Source organism: Papaver somniferum, chromosome 5 (genome assembly GCF_003573695.1).
Source record: "Papaver somniferum cultivar HN1 chromosome 5, ASM357369v1, whole genome shotgun sequence".
In the NCBI taxonomy this organism is placed as follows: domain Eukaryota; kingdom Viridiplantae; phylum Streptophyta; class Magnoliopsida; order Ranunculales; family Papaveraceae; genus Papaver; species Papaver somniferum.
The window spans coordinates 95642539-95658232 of record NC_039362.1 but is presented as its reverse complement, the minus strand read 5'-3'; the positions used below and the strand labels follow the sequence as shown (position 1 = coordinate 95658232).

Genomic DNA, 15694 nt, shown 5'->3' with positions numbered 1-15694 from the left:
AGCTTCAGTTTTTACACTGATTTCTCATTAGCAACAAAACCCTAACCAATTCCATCTGTCAATTTCATCAGTAACAACTTCATCTCCAACTAATTCCCATCTCAGCAACTTTTAGATTCAATATGTTCTGCACAGATCTACCCCCTCTACAGACTTCAGTTCATCCGAATCTTCTATTTCTCGATCCAATTTCATAAAACTCATTTGGATTTCGTCGCTCATCATCCCTCGATTTCAGAATCAGGATATAAAGATGGTTCATGGGGTTATCAGTTTTGATTTTTATGGAGGCGTAAGAAGATGAAGTATAAATAATTTAGGTCTTTAGAGATTTGTTTGGTAAAGTGAATTGGGTATAATAGTAACTTTTATTAATAATTAGATTTCATTTAAATTTTTAATAATTATTAAACGGAAGTCAGCATCTAACCGAGTCAACGAGGGTCAACGTCTTTTCCAAGTACCAAATACCAAGCTGGACAAATGTTAGACCAAACTCAAAAGTTGGACAAAACTTGAGTATCAAAAACAAAATAACCCTATTTTCGCTTCATCAAATTACTTTTCGTAATTGATTACAATTTACAACAAAAAGTAATCTACTAAAGATGACTTTCCATCCAATCCTTTTGATCTAAATTTCATCATAAAGTCTTCCATTGTAAACTGCTTGTAGATAGCTAATTTTAATGGAGGAGTTATTAGCTCTGGCAGAGGTCCATACTTGATTTCCATGTTGCCTGGGTTGAAAAAAATAGCTATCGAAATTCTTGGCTTTCGAAAAGAATTTGCCACAACTCGATGTTCCACGCTCAAGTACTTGTCATTAGACATTATCTATAAAAATAAAAACATTGTCCAAGGTTGAATTTAAATGCACATGTAGATATTAATTTCACAAAATATTGGAATAAGAATCATTTTTATAATGAATCTCTTAGAGGAAGCAAGGAAAGAAATTTTATAGACATTAATAAAACAAGTTGAGTGCACGTGCTTTGCACGTCATATATTATGATATATTCTTGCCAAAAATCACAACCTATTTTTCTTAAAATATATTCTTGCTTGGCACGTCATGTTTATGCTCTTTGCATAGAGAATCTAAAGAGCTTTCTGGTCATAAAAAGTTTACAAAAATCCGACATAATTTTAAAGATATGAAGTTTTTAAGTTTCCATCGTAAGATTTATAAATATAAAAATAAATCATATTTACGAAGATATGACCCTATATTTAATCGTATTTACTTTGTCCCACTGTTGAAGACCAAACATAAAAATCCCAGGTACATGTCCACACGGAATTTTTTTTGGAATCTGTGAACATCAACCGCTGAATTTGGGTCCTATAAGATTTAACGGTTGTATTTCAAAATTGGATGAGCCTTCATTTCGGGCTTGCCCTCGTTAAAGGGGTGGGAGATTAAGCTTAAAAATACATTTTTGGTCGCATTTTTTTATCTGATTCTATTTCTATCTGATTAAATTATAAACCAAACAATGCAATATTGTAAGTTATTTATGTAGAAAACATGTAATTCAAACATCCACAGTAAACAAACCTGAAGAATATCTCCTATGTTGATAACAAGAGCTCCATCCAAGGGTTTAACATCAACCCAATCTTCACCATGTTTCACTTGCAACCCTCCTATATGATCCTGCAATAAAATAGTAAACACTGATGGATCAGTATGGAACTTAGTTCCTACGGTTCGGTTTGGTTCTGGAAAATATGGATAATAATGTCCTGCCAAATGCCTTCTTTCCGAACACGCCATATTTTTCAACCTATTTATTTCCACTCCTAGCCCTTCGCACAATATTTCCATTAAAGTTTCTCCAAGTTGTTTGATGTGTTGGTCCAACTCAAACAACTCGCTCCTTAAGAACTCCGGTACCTTGTCAGAATCAGTGCGATCCGTTCCCATCTGTAACGTGTCTCTCCAACTAGCTGCCTTTGATTGAAAGAGATAAAAATTTGATGCAAAAGTCATACCTAGGTCGCTTTGTCTACAATAGTACTATGATTAACTTCATTTGACTGCTCGTTAAAAGCTTTGATGGACAAAAGAGCACGGTTAAGAACGTCCAAAGGAACGTCCTCGTTGATTACTTGAAAGAAACCCCATGTACATGAAGCTTCATTGATTTGATCAACGATGAGAGACCGTTGATCGGTATTGATACGAGAAAGGTCGACGATTGGAATTGTTGGGTGCAATAATCAAAATAAAGAAAAAATCAAATAAACAAAAGTTATTGATACTTAGCTCCTTTATAATGGAATTGATCGATCGATTGACGAAACGAACGAGCTTCTCATATCTCCACAACAACAACAAGGTAAAACTTTGGAAAAACAGAGTGAGTCACGTGTTCAACACGTTGCCCTTAAGACATTAGCGCCCGGCTACACTCAAGAGTGATGTTATAGCCCTCACAGGACGGATATCTCCAGGATAAAACACCCTACTACGCAACTCCGAAAAAACCGTTAAGGAAAATCGCGAACTCTTAAGAAACGCTATAAAATATTTTCCCTTAGGGGTCCCTCTAAAATATAGAGCAACCCATTTCCCATAGATTTTACAAAAGTAGTGAATTTCTTTATATAATGGAATAAAACAATTTAAGAAGTGGAAACTCCACAATGTGGGACTAATAAGTTTATATAATTTCTTAAAACTACTAAAAATTGGAAACTCCACAATGTGGGACTAAAAAGTTTCATTCACAAAAGAAAACAATAAATTTTAATTTTTTATTAAAACTTCAAAAATTTATTTTTTTATTAATCGTTTTCCAACAATCCCCCACATGAATGAAAACTCAATAAAACATGAAAACACAGATAGATCTTGGTAAATCAACATCCCAACCTCACGATCCAAACAGACTGATCGTGCAAGTGTTGAAATCATACTAGTCATTTCTACGTCCTCTCCCTCACACAAAAGTGTGTTGACCCCAGGGTCATATTATGGATTGCATAAATCATAATAGTATTGAGAGATTTCATCTTTAGTTCTCACATGGTGAGACTATAGGTATCTTTCACCAAAGTGAAAAAGCATGAACTAGTGAACCCTTAGTGACCTTTAGGTCCTAAGCTCCAGTAATACCAAAACCATCAAAACGAAAATCACATAAAAAGCGCAGGAAATACCATTTTAGGCAGAGGTGTCCATGAGGTCTTGAACCTTTGCTTAGTGAGATATTACCGGAATTACTTGCTAGAGACGGTGAACTATGTCTTGAACTGCTAGCATTTGATGTAATTCGCGATACAACCACGGGTGATATCTCCAAGATTGCTGCCAAGCTCGTGCCGTTTTGTCCAATTTGGCCCTGGACATATCCTGTTTCTCAGAATGCTCTAGAGAATCAAAGCTCATATTCTCATAGGAAGCGGCCCACTTCCTCATTCAGATAAGTGAGTTTCCATAAAGAGTGTTACTGCTACACCCCACTTCAATCTTAAATTGAAACTATAGAACTCATTAAGACTTCTTAAAAGTCATCCTTCACATGCAGTCACACTATCACGTCTACACCATAGGGAAGGGACAGAGAATAAAATTCTCTGATAGTGTATACCTTTATCCACCACAAATTAGTTGTCTCATTCGAAACCTTGATCTTGGGATCTCCAGTCAACAAGTTTGAGTATCCTTCATGGCAAGTTTAATTTATGAGCTTAAGCCCCATCCCCTTCGATGTGTTTCTAACAATCTCTTTGGATGAACCTTTCGTCAAAGGTTGCGCGATATTCTCCTTGGACTTTATCCAATCAATGGAAATAACGCCAATTGAGATTAGTTATTTTTAGCTTTAGCTATTATAGCTTGGCTAACATAGTATATAGATATAGCTGGCACAGGTCTATGCCAGAGAGGAATGTCTTCTAAAAAGCATCTTAGGCACTCATCCCCCTCTCGTGCTTAATCTATCGCAATACTCTCAGATTCCATAATGAATTGAGCAATATATGTATGTTTGGAAATCTTCCAAAACAAACCTTCCTGCTAGAGTGAAAACATATCCACTCGTAGACTTAGGACTCCTCTGAGTCAACTATCCAGTTTGCATCACAAAGTCTCTCAAGGACAGCAAGATACCTTTCATAAACCAAACAAAAGGTAATAGAGTATTTTAGGTACCGTAATACTCTACTAAGTGCATCCCAATGCTCTTTCTCTGGACAACAAGTATATCTACTTAACTTACTCACACTATAGGCAATGTCTGGACACTTACAGTTCATTAAATTCATCAGACATCCTATAACTCTTGAGTATTCAAGTTAAGATACTCCACTATCCTTAATTTTCTTGAGTCTACAAGAATAGTCGTACGGAGTACAAGCAGGCTTACAATCACACTGATTGTATCTCTTAAGCACAAAATTCAACATAATGAGAACGACTAAGACTATAAATGCTAGATTATCTTCTAATCCTCATCCCTAAGATTACAACAGGGCCTAAGTCTTTCAAGTCAACGTTCTCATTCAGCACATGTTTTTTTTTTAGTGGAATTAATCACATCTAAGTTTGTATCAAGTATAAGCATATCATCAACATACAAGCATACAATCACACAGGCATCCTTAACAAGTTACTTGTAAATATACTTGTAAGATTCATTAACTTAAATCCACTATACATTATCACATGATCAAATTTTCCATGTCACTGTTTACGTGCTTATTTTATAAACCATACAAAATTTTGTTCAACTTACAAACTTTGTCATCATAACCTTTCACTACAAAGTCCTCAGATTGGTCTATGTAAATTTCTTTATCTAATTCACGATTTTAGAAAAGCGGTCTTAACATCCATCTGATGTATCTCTAATTTGTTTATGACAGCAATAACAATTAGCATCTCAACGTAAGTAAATATCGTTACATGTGAATAAGAATCAAGGAAATATACACCTTCTTTTAGTTTATAGCCTTTAGCTACCAACTTAGCCTAATATTTTTCTACAGTTCCATATACCTAATGTTTCCTCTTAAAGACTCATATACATCTCATGGTCTTACTTTCTGGAGGTAAACTATAAACCTCCCAAGTCAGGTTCCGACGGACTGAGTCCATTTCACTAAATGAAGCTTCTTACCAGAATGGGGTTTCCGTAAATGTTATGGCTTATTTACGAGTCTGGAACTCATACTAAGCTAGGCATATTATGAAGTCAGGTCCATAAAAAGTCTCGGTTCTAATCCTTTTACTTCTCCTAGGATCAACTCTATTCCATCTTCCTTTGAAGGTAAATTTGACTAGTTGAAAATAAATCTAGGGGATCAACAACACATCTCTAATGAGGTACAGGTTTAAGAATAAACATGTTCAAAGAACTCAGCATCCCTAGATTATGTAATAATATTCACAATAAAGTCAGAAAAATCACACCAAAGTCTGAAAAATCAGAACACCCAACCAAAAATCTATATGTAGAAGTAAACTCAGCATGCCCTATATGAACACATAATCAACATTTTTGGTTTCTATCTAGTTCTTTTAGGAAGACGAATGGAAAACTTAGTCAAACACCCTCACACTTCGACGCATTCATAAGAAGGTCATCTACCTATCCATAAATCATATGGAGTTTTATCTGATCCTTAAGGGTACTCTATTCAGGATATACTAGTTAACATGACTGCCTCCCCCCACAAGGCCGCAGGTAATCCTGAACTAATCAATATGACAATTATCATCTTCTTAAGAATACAATTGTTATGTTCAAGGCTTTTAATTGGTTTTGAACTTCAAGTTTATACATTTTAAGGCTTCTAAGGCATCATCCTTATCCCTAAGCAAGTATACAAGACAGTACCTCGTACAATCATCTATGGAAGTTATAAACCATCTTTTACCACAGTGATTTTAGGTTGAACTCATGTCATCTAGACCTAACTGAATTAATTCTAAAGGCTTAGAATTACTCTGAACATTTGTGCTAAAAGGTTTTAAAGAAAATTTGATTCTTCACAGATTTCACTTTTGTGTTCAAAGTCCAAACTAAATTTGGGTACGCAGCCTATGCTATCCATTTAAGCATTGACTTATAAGTTTACGGTTACAAGCTTACCACATAAAACAATCAATCACATAAAGAAAGCACAAGAATCAACTATGTTCACATCATCAGTTTTTTCCGTTAAGCTTATATAGACCCAAAGTCCTATAACTTTTGCTTAAAAAATAACTGCCTTGTTACAACAAGTTTTCCAGAAAAATTTAAGATCTTAAATCTTTTTCCATCTACAATAGAACAAGATACAAGATTCTTGCATATGCTTGGAACATGAAAACTTCATTCAATGTGAGAGTATTACAGATATGAGCTTCTGCTCGACCTTTTCCTTTTATGCAACCTCTATTGCATATGAGTTACTCAAAAAGAGTTTCTCGACATCCCCTATCCTCTGATAGGAGGTGAACAGGTCTCTGTTTCAACAAACATTCTTGGTGGCTCCAGAGTCCACCTTCTGATCTCTCACATTGGTTGTTAAAATAAATTCCGACATCATGTCAATGAACTCGTTCTAATTTGTTTCAACTAAATTAGCATTAACTTTCTACTTATTAAGGTTTTATGTTGTCTACACTTTACTACCGTATGGCACGGAATTTTACAAACATAACAATCACCCTTAATTAAAGTAACGCCGGATTCAGTTTTACGAAACATACCTTTCTTATGAAGACTACGGTTAGAGTTGTGTTTGATATTCCCGCCTTTGTCAGCTTTGGAAGACTTGTGTTCATCCACATGCACCTGGTAGCCATGTTCCTTTTCAATTTCATGTCACAGTCTTCGTTTATACTCTGACCACGGACACGGTAATTTCCCAATCACCTAATACACCACACCTCACAAACCTTAGTTCCGAAACGGAAGATAAAATATGAGTTTTGAAGATAATATCTAGATTTACAAACTTCGTTTGAACCACCATATCAAAAAACTCATGATTACCCCATAAAAAATACTTTAGTTAACAACAAAAGTTTGTCCGTCAGAATTTTTCAGGAACATTTGTCTGTTTTGTAAAATATCAAAAAAATACTTTTACGACTCCAAAAATTCTGAAATTTTACGTGGGTAACTATCAGGATGTATACTACGTTGTGTCAAAAGGGTTCATCGAAATTCCTTCTAGGTTATGAGATAATCTCGAAACTCTACAGATGACCAAAAAATTGTTTTTGTTTTTCACTCCACAATTAACATCCTTGATTCACAAACCAACCAACCATTTTCGATTATTACAAATTATAATGTCATAAGATTGTTGGGTGCAATAATCAAAATAAAGAAAAAATCAAATAAACAAAAGTTATTGATACTTAGCTCCTCTATAATGGAATTGATCGATCGATTGACGAAACGAACGAGCTTCTCATATCTCCACAACAGCAACAAGGTAAAACTTTGGAAAAACAGAGTGAGTCACGTGTTCAACACGTTGCCCTTAAGACATTAGCGCCCGGCTACACTCAAGAGTGATGCTATAGCCCTCACAGGACGGATATCTCCAGGATAAAACACCCTACTACGCAACTCCGAAAAAACCGTTAAGGAAAATCGCGAACTCTTAAGAAACGCTATAAAATATTTTCCCTTAGGGGTCCCTCTAAAATATAGAGCAACCCATTTCCCATAGATTTTACAAAAGTAGTGAATTTCTTTATATAATGGAATAAAACAATTTAAGAAGTGGAAACTCCACAATGTGGGACTAATAAGTTTATATAGTTTCTTAAAACTAATAAAAATTGGAAACTCCACAATATGGGACTAAAAAGTTTCATTCACAAAAGAAAACAATAAATTTTGTTAATCATTTTCCAACAGGAATTTCATGACTAGAGATGAGTCGGCTTGGGACGGTGATAGAAGGGAAAGATTCAGGTGGATGTAAGAAAAATCGAGGTATGAAGTGATACCTGAGTCAATTAGACCTTTGACTCCAAGTTTTGAATCATCAAAATCCTTGACTTCCTTCGACCGATCATATATCTCCTCGAACACAGCAGCAGGAGCACAAGTTGTCATCTTAAATCTCTTGTTCATTTCGTTTTCCTACTCAATAGCTTTAACAACTCAAGGGTGGATGAAGTTAATTAAATGATCCTAGACGAATCAGAAATGGTCAATGAATGAATAAATAAACCAAGATATGATATGATTCTCTTATACTATGACTTTAATAATCAAATTAATTATGATATTTTAGTTTGGGAATCTCATCTAGAATACTTAAAGCACATGCCCTCGAGTACGTCAGCGCTCAGTTAGCTACAAACATTTTGAAATTAATTAACCTTGTCCATTTCTTTATTCTTTTTAACTTTTTCCTCAGAAAGTCCTGTGAAAGAGACTTGGACGTTGAACTTTCGGGCTTCCTAGACTAATGAATAAGGTATGATATGAATTCCTCACACTTTCTTCATAAATCTGTGATGTTCATACTCAAATTCTACTACAACAAAGCCATAAATCTGATAAAAAACCTACCGGAGTACCATATTAGCTTAATGAATAAGGTATGATATGAATTTTCTCCCTGCTTATGAAAACGAACCATGAATTTCTAATTCAATGTCTAAAATTAGGACATGAAGTATGTTGATTTAGAAAACCCATATATCCAGCTGCGCAATTGCGACCGCGAAAATAATAAAAACACAAGTTTTTGATCTAGTAGTAAGAATGCACGTTTTTTTTATCTAGTAGTATTTTTTGACCTCCCAATCATGCATTTTTGATCTAACCGCATCACCTGATCGTTGGAAAGTATTAACGATATTTAGTCCATTTATTTAATGTAAATTTGATCTAACAACATCATCTAATCATTGGAAATATGAACGATATAATTTGTTCACTTAATTTAGACAAGTATTTTACTTATCAAGTGTTTTAACAAATACCATCACAACCATTTATGTGTATAATGACTGATTGTGACGCTTGCTAGATAAAAACGTTCAAATAGTGTGCGAGTAAAAGAAAAACCCATATTAAAATGGTCAAATGGAAATTTGAAAAATCATTTCCTGGTGCTGGAAAATAGTTTTATATGCATCTTAGCTGTTACTTTTTTTTTTATCATCAAACCACAAGTATTTCATTCCACAAGAAATGTTTACATGATGGTTTTAAAGAGAAACAAGTAGATCATAACATGAAACAAATACAAAGAAATATACAAAAACGTAAATAAATCGCGAAGAGAAAGAGCGATCTATCACGATAGCACCCAAATCTTGTACTATGAGATTGGAGAAGGAATGGTATACGAAATTATAATTCGACCATTTTGATAGATTTTTTTCTACTTGGAAAAGAGATGCTCCTATGACAGAGGAGTGATATGCCCAAAATTCTTCATGTGCAACTAACCCGAACCCAAGATCTATTTTTCTGATGAAGAAGAAATTGATCTTTGCCCTTGCTGAATCGTCGATGTCCTTTTATCAAGAAAACCAAACACGAACAAATCGTTAGGAAAAAACACTATAAAAGAGTAGATATAATCGCCCAAATAACGAAGATAAAAATCGCTCTAATAACGAAGAAATTATTGAAAACAATAAAAATAACTAAAAAACAAGAAATCCTTGCTCAGATCTAGCCCCTAAAGGACTAAATCTGAGCAAAAAAGAAGAAGAAGTTGATGGGTTTTTCTCTAATTTTTGAGAAGAGAGAGAAAAGAGAGAATCATCTTAGCCGTTACTAAATCATTATAAATAAGGTGCATTATAATTGTATTTTTTTTAGAGAATCGATTTTCTTAAAGTTTTGAGATATAAATATTGATCATGTCAGTATAATTTTCTTTAATTTTATTTTTAATATCCAAATTATTTTAACAATTAACTTACCAACACCCCGACAACATTTGCTCTGAACAACGACAGAGCTAGAGGTGGACTATCCAGGATCCAAAAAATGATACTCCCTCTGTTTCTGAAAAAGTGATACTTTCACTTTATCAATTTGGCCTATTTTTAGGCTAAAATTAAAAAGTGAAAGTATCTCTCTTTCAGAAACGGAGGTAGTATATGTTCAGTTATTTCGGGGAAGCTCATCTTGACATGGTCAATCTAATATACCAAATCAATATGAATATCTTCTAGAAATTTGGATATTTTTCTGATCTGCATAAGGTATGATCAAAACTACTTCCACAAATCATCTAGAGTAGCGGGCATTACATGGCACAAGTTCTTGACATGTTGAATATATAATGCAAATCAATCAAGATTATTATTCAGAGACAATATTATCAATACCGCATGTATCATACAAAAAGAAAAAAAAAACTTTATTAACTAGTAAATTTCTTTATGAAAGTATTCCAATTTCAGGTATTCGGGAATTTGTACATCAAAATTGAAAAATTTCGACTCAAAGATTTTCAATCCAAGATTTGATTGAAGTTCTAATTAAGCCGAGCGTCACCACCAGAGGCGCATTCACTGGACTTATCGCATTAGATTCTTATTCCCCTGCCAAGGCTTTGTCCCGCGGAGGTTTATGTGTCAAAATTTTAACGAGGCAATTATACACATGTGTGTGTATGCCTGATAATGTTTTAATTAAGTCATGAGTTTTCTGGTTTTGTTATTTTTAGTATTCTTCACATGTTCTTAATAGCTTAGACACAGTGGTCATTAGGGGTAATATCGCCGATCTTGGCTAAGACAACCTAGATCTCATAAATTTTCTCGGTCTTGACTGTGGAGTGAGATGAGATCTCCAATATCATTGAGATGATATTTTTGTGAGAAAATCCTCTGACTTGATCGAGTTTTACGAATATATGCTTTGACTCAAAGGTTTAGTAATTTTCCAAACAAAAAATTTGGAAAACTCTATTCTTAAAATCCTATTTATGTGAGAAAGATTAAAAAAAAAATTAATCTCAATGGCTAAAGAGGAAAAAAGAAGATGATAAATATCTTTTTGACACGTCTTTGAATTAGTGTTGATGTATTATGGAAAGAAAAGAATAAGAAGGAAAAAGAAAAAAAAAGTCTAATAATTTCTAGTTAGAACTTAAAAAGAATAAAACAAGAATGATAGTATTTTTAAGGGAAGATGAGTTTTTAAGCAATTAAAACTCCTCCTTGAATTATCATTTGTTTCGCCATTCTCATAGAGTTACATAGGTGCATTAGGCCGACTCTTATGGTAATCTCCAAAATTTTGGAATTTCCATGCCACCGGTGCACCATTATGGAAGTGGCTGAAGTTTCGTCGACCGATATAGTCTATATCACTAGCGACTAAGATTCTATTGCTAGCGATATATATAGATTTTTTTTTTGATAAATGAAGATTTATTAAGTATCAGCTGAAGTTAGGGTCCTTTTTCAAAAGACCACAAATATCTGGATTAAAGTTTCCAAAGTTTTCAATAGGTAATGATGTTTGCCTAACATTCTTAGAAATGGCATCAGCAACCTGATTGTCATCTCGACTTACATAAATAAATTCGCAAAAAGAACAACTAGAGATTAGATGCTTAATATCTTTTATTAAGTTCCTATTCTCCCATTGTATGAGTAAAACATTCCCATTAACGGAGTCGATAACTAATTTAGCATCTGCTTCAATTTGAATACGTGAGTGCTTCATTCTTTTAGCCCAAGATAATGCCTTACTGGCAATATAGACTATGTCGCTGGTGATATAGACCATGCCGCTTGACATAGTTTCTTTTGCTAGTATTCTAATCTCCATCACCCATGGTCGGTTCTCTATCCCAATAAAATTCCCTTATTTCTCTTATTTTAATCACACCTTCTTTGGATTTATTTCTCCACCTTCTCCATATTTTCTCTACGAATTTCTCTCATAATTTCATGTTATACAATATTTTTTTCCAAAAAGAATCATCTAAAAGCAGGAAAAAACAGAGAATAAAAAGCATCAAGCGTCACCCCCAAACGAGTGGTTATAAGAAATAACATGAGTTTGAAGAAAATTAGACAAGTAATCAGTATTGGTGTATGCCCTATGCATGTATAACGATCCATAACAAATTAATTCAGTCAAATTAAGAGGTGGGGTGATCTGAGTTCCGTCAGGTGTACGAGTCCTCCCTTTCTTGTTATATATAGAGCCCGACTATATTCTTGATGGCCTTTTTATTTCATGAAACCTAGCAACCATATGACTCAAAATTTTCAAGTTTTACTCGATTGTTGGTGGATAACTATAAATATGTTTTTCTGTTTCAAGGATTTTGATAAGTTTGTTTCTTCTCTATCAATTTCTAGATTTAGTTTTTAGTTTCATTTGGATTCATGTTTTTACCCTCTATAAAACAGCCGCAAATCCCCCTAGTCAAGCCTTGCAAGCCCGTATTTACTTCCGCTGATACCAAAAGAAGGTTCCAGAAGTTTCCATGCATCTTGCTTCCCAAGCTGCTTGCATATGAAGTTATCTCAAAATTATGGTCTAACATAAACTAAATAAAATACATGAGATCTAAGCCCTAAGGAGATAGATTTTTAGAGGCTGAAAAACTTATTATATGCTTTCTAACTCGGAGAAAAATCATTGTAATTTTTATATCAATAAAACTACACTCCCTATGGGGATTCGTCAGTGGATGTAAGCATAATCGCTGAACCACGTTAAATTCTTATTTTTTAATACGTTTTTCTAATCCTATTTTACTCTATCGTCATCAAGTCAATTGTGTTTAGTGCCAAAAGTTTTTCTTTTGCAAACATTGGCGTCAAATAATGGGATTCGTCTAAAACAACCGTATTTTTCAGTAAGAAAATTATGACAAAAAAATTAGATATCATGCACGAGATTCCATGCAAATTAAGAATATTTTTTTAGGGTTCATAAGAAAGCATCACGAAACAGTAGCAGAAAGCGTCCTAAAACAATAGTAGAAAGCGTAGCGGAAAGAGTAGCATAATGAGTGACGAAGTTTACCGAAATGGTAGCAGATATAAATATTGCAGAAAGCGTTGCCAAAATTTCATGTTCAACCAAACAATAGAATATGTTATATGACTCATATATATTAAATCTGATCCACACGATTCGTCAAGCCTCACATCCAGTTTCCGGTTCACTGAACCGGTTTAACTAGGTTTTTATTATCTGCCAGTGCCATTTCACCAATCCAAATTGGTCAAACCAGTCCAGCAGCAGGTTCAAGGCATACGGCTCGATCCAACCCATACCACAATGGTCCAACCCATAACAAACCGGTCTACCCCATTATCACTGATGTAGCAGTCCCCCTGCTGCCACATCGTTTTTCCAGTGATCTGCAACGTCAGCTTCCAATCATCTACCACGTTAGCTTCGATTTATCTATCATGCTAGCGTCTAGTTATTTGTGGCGTCAACATTAATATCTAACAAAATTGTTTTAATAGTTGCCACATCAGAAAACATGTGCCACATCAGAAAACATGTGCACTATCATCGCTGCCACATCATTGCCACGATGCTCGATTAGTGAAAATGTTATTTCGTCAAGCTTCTCGTATGATTTGAGTTGATTCTTGGCTCGTCGGATTCATCTTTGAATTTCCTACAACATGGAGGCAAAAAATCATGTGTTTGAAAAAAAAATTGTACTTGGAGAAGAAATATAATTGAGTTCCAAGTTCATGGGTAGCAAAGTTCACTTAAAGTGTTTCATGGATGATCAATTTCAAATGTTCGTTGGAGTTGTTTCCTCTTAGGTTCGTCGGAAACATGATCCATTGACATTGTGGATGAGTATTGCTTAGACCCATCAAGTTATCCTTGCATGACATCGCAAGCACCTAAAGCCTTATCTTGAACATGAGTACTTATGTCTTGTGTTAGAGCACTGCTCGGTCGAACTCGCATGCGTTTCTATCTCAATCATGTTTGTCAATGTTAGTGATCAAAACTATAAGTCTTGATTTCTAGCCTATTTATAGATGTCTCGGACTAGGATATAGTTTGTGTATTTGAGCTTAGACTTCACGACGCTTATCACTTGAAGACGAATAACTATTAAGGAGAGCTTGTGGAACTTCATCGAAAAAAGGTATGTGGAAACTTAAACTCATCTATCACTTAGAAAGTCTATTTCTACTCTATCTCTTATATTGAGACATAAGTCGTGTTACAATATAATTTTCTCTATACACATTTGAGATTTCGAGTTGAGTATATCTCGCTTACATATTTCTCGAAATATGTGTTGGTAAGCTTTCGCTTCGACCATGTTCATCTTATATCATAAGAAAATTACCGAGTAACATCTTAAATGGTTTGTGTGATACAATCATTTGGTGTAAGACTTGGAATGTTTCGATAATGATTATTCAATATCTTGAAAATTGCTTTGATGCTAATAGTGTGTGAAAACAGCTATTGTCATTATAGAAGAATGTTTCAATGATTGAAATAAAGAGTTTGGAATCTTGTAACCATTTTTGGATATAAACATAGTGTGTTCGCATACTAGTGTATAAGTCCAAAACCGGGAGCCTAAAGTATGCATACTTGTGTGTATATACAAAGGTTGTAGGAGACTGGGTAAGTATGCGTACCCGTACGCATACTGGCGGAAGTTCATGTCCGTGAATTTCTGCTGAGTTTGAAAACCAAAACCAAACTCATCCGGTTACCTAAACTGCGCGTACCCATATGCATACTGGCGGAAAGTTCACGTCCGTGAATTTCTGCTGAGTTTGAAAACTAAAACAAACTCAAATCCGGTTATTTAAGTACGCATACCCGTACGCATACTTAAGTAGGTTACTTTCTAAAATCGGTTGTACATGAACCTAAAACATTGATCAATAAGGAATGCAAACTTTGCAAACCGTGGATATAATGTTCATGTATCGATTCGAGTGAATCAAACCGATTTTGCTTCAATTGTGTTCTTGTATAAATCCATGATAATATAGCAATTGAAAAACTCTTTAACTAGTTTCATTTGAGACATTTGAACTAGTTATGGTTAAGATTAATAAGGTTGATACGAGAGTTATCATATGGCTAACTGATGAGTGCTAAAAAGTGCATATTTATATATATTTTTCTTGGCATTTAACTCATCTTTTGTGCGTTAATTCTACATTTTATCCCATATTCTGTATTTTCCTTGTTTTCAAGAATAAATATTTTTATTAATTAATTTTGCATTTTTAGGTGATAAATAAAGACTAGATGAGTTGCGGAGCGGAAAAGAGCAGAAAAGCGGTGAAAAGCCGGGAGGAATTACACAAGGAAGCCGCGAAGAATGTTGTGCACAAGACCAAAAGGCTAGAAGTGGGCTCGAAGAGGAAGAATTGTTCTTAAAAAAGATATGGGCTTGGCATACCCAAGGCCCAAAACCCTCACCCAAATCCATTTCATATATCCATACCCGTTTCCCTTTCTAGCCGTCATATTGGATCATCTCAGCATCCTACGGTCGCAGCATCGCCAGTACATCAAAGTCTGAAGCTCCTGTCTAACACTACAGCACCTAACTCCATCTTGAGCCGTCAGTTTAGTTGTATCAGAAATCCGACGGTCGATACCAGTCTCTTCACTTGTAGCCGTTAGATCAATCTATCATTTCCCCATCCCACGGCTCAGCTTTGCGAATCATCGAGACTTGATGAAACCGCTCAACACCCTAATACCCCATTCTATACCCA

At 34.7% G+C, this 15694-nt stretch overlaps 1 pseudogene; it reads right to left on the bottom strand.

Annotated features, from left to right (window-relative positions):
* Positions 1–550: 550 nt before the first annotated feature.
* LOC113282282 lies at positions 551–8100 on the bottom strand (annotated as a pseudogene).
* Positions 8101–15694: the final 7594 nt, after the last annotated feature.